This window comes from Bactrocera latifrons, unplaced genomic scaffold (assembly GCF_001853355.1).
Source record: "Bactrocera latifrons isolate USDA-ARS-PBARC rearing strain unplaced genomic scaffold, ASM185335v1 scaffold_53, whole genome shotgun sequence".
Classification (NCBI taxonomy): domain Eukaryota; kingdom Metazoa; phylum Arthropoda; class Insecta; order Diptera; family Tephritidae; genus Bactrocera; species Bactrocera latifrons.
In genome coordinates, this window is record NW_017537190.1 from 1,342,769 (window position 1) to 1,345,304 (window position 2,536).

Here is a 2,536-nt window from a genome sequence, read left to right on the forward strand (position 1 = left end):
GTTTCAATTGGCCATCTACAAAATGGTGGAATGTAATGTGGATCAAAGAAAGCAAAATTGCTTCTTTCAGGGAATAGGATACAAWAAGTATGTTCGTTGTGGTGCCGGTCCTACGCATTTGATCAATGACCTCATGGACCGTGCAGTGTAACATCCTTCGATATGTTATCATACACACATATGTATATACACAATTACTATTTTTCAGCTGGGAGATGCCTACAAAAAAGACGTTTGAGCAGGATAACGATCCAAAATACACGGCCACACCAGCTAAGGAGGAGTTTGCATCAGAAAGGATCAACGTAATGTCCTGACTAAAAAAGAGAATATAGCAGCCGTAGCTCAGAGTGTACACGATGACCGTGGAGAGACTCAGACTGATGTATAGCCAAGTCGTTCTATACGTCATTTTACATCGAGATCTTGAACGGAAAACGTACAAAATACAACTTGTGCATGAACTGAAGCCGCTCTACCTTTCCAAGTGACATTAGCTCTTGAAAAACTCCTAAGAGATCTRACGTTTTCGAGCCAATTTTATTTTCATCGACGAGGCTCATTTCTAGCTCAACGGGTATGCAATCAAGCAAAATTACCGCATTTGGGATGAAGGGCAACCTCAAGAGATTCTAGAGCTGCCATTTTATTCAGAATAAATAACGGTTTGTTGTGGTTTGTGGGCCCTTGGAATCATCGGTAAGAACGTAACCGTCAATGGATTTATTGAGAGAACGTTTTGGGAATGCTAAAAAACATTCCCCATTAAAATTTAAATTTTCTGTGTTTTTTCTTTAGAACAGTAGGGAACCTCGAAATGGATCACCCTTTATATTCCCTGTACATATATCAATAAATAAATATACAACAAAAAATAAATTTTTTGAAATTCACAAGTGTGAAATCCTGTAAGGATATCCTTTTTTATTCTACAATCCTGCTTTGAAGCCTGATATCTATGTATTTCTGAGCGCTTAAACACTTGGACTCATTAGGACTTATGACAACCCTCGCATACATAGCATACTTTGAAACTTGAGGCTAAGAACACATCGAGAATAATTAACAAATACTATTTTTCTCAATCTCAAATAAACACTCTACGGTATATTAAATTGTATCATTAGAWAAGCAAACAAGTGGAAAATAAGCTATTAACACAGAAAAAATTGTGGTACAATGTACATATTGTATGGTGAGGCGCGTTATCGCTGTTCAAACATATTAAAACAATAACACCTTTGCACATAAGAACATGAAAAGCATAAGAACAATAATAACAATAAATTAATTATCTAATTACAATTGGAGTGGCGAAGTAATGGGTCGGAATGTTTCCACAAACTCAAAAATGAACACAAACAATTTCAAAAAATTTCATTGCCAACATGACACAATAACAACATCGATTATAACATTGTCTATGAAAATAAATATTTACACATTAATTAACAACTAAATGCGCYAATTAAATGTTAGTGATAGCGCTTAATGAATACGCAAACATTTTCCGCAAATATTCGAAATGAACGGGAAAATTAAAAATAAACTGTTTTGCGAKCAAGCAGCAAAAAGTTCGACACCACGTGATCACATGAAGCACCTTAACAACTCCAACAGCATAGTTGTGTATGTGTGAATGTAGAAATGTATGTGTGAAGAGAGTGACTTTATCGGGCCATAAAACAGTAAATGGAAATCAATTAAGCGATCACGAGAGAACGCAGAGCGCRGAAGCAAGCAAGCGACGCTTGAAAAAAATTTTGAAGGTTAGGGGCACACTTTTCTGGCGTCTTGACGCCTCAAATTGCCSTTTCATGCTGATAATAATAAGTTTKTTAAATAAGCAATTTGTTGTTGCTTGAAGTGGCGTAAACCATATATATGTAGTAGGTAAATAAGTATATAAATAAATGACTATTTATTGATATCGTTAGCGCATAAGTGCTTCAATCGAAATGATAAAGTAAACACTTACAAATCAGCCACATAATCTCAATTTGATAGTGATTTGCTTATCAGCTAAATGGAAAGTGTAAGCTAACAAGCTGCTTACCCGATTTAGCGATTGATCGTTGTTCAACGTGTTTGACGTAACACACCCGAAATAAAGTGTGCAYAACAGGTGAATATCACGAGTTGTCAAAATTTATTTRATACGAAATTGTGCGTATKTGRCGATATTGYTGTTTGGGAAARCCTACATACATATCTAAAAACATTWATAAAAGTTGTGAATACTTGTGGGTAATAAGACGATTTATASTCGTTCAAAATCATTTTGTGAAAAYTAAATGTAACAAAAAAATATGAGCGCACTTTATTATTGACTTAAGGAAATGCCAATACGCCACTGCAAAAGTTTAGGCTGAAGACATACTGAATATTATTATTATTATTATAATATTATAGTTACAAACAGAAATTAATAAAATGAACATAAAACTGTTTATGTACATATGTATATTACAATTAGAGTAACAAATTTTTGAAAACAAAAATTTTGTACTAAAAAGCAGACTTTAAATTTTTAATT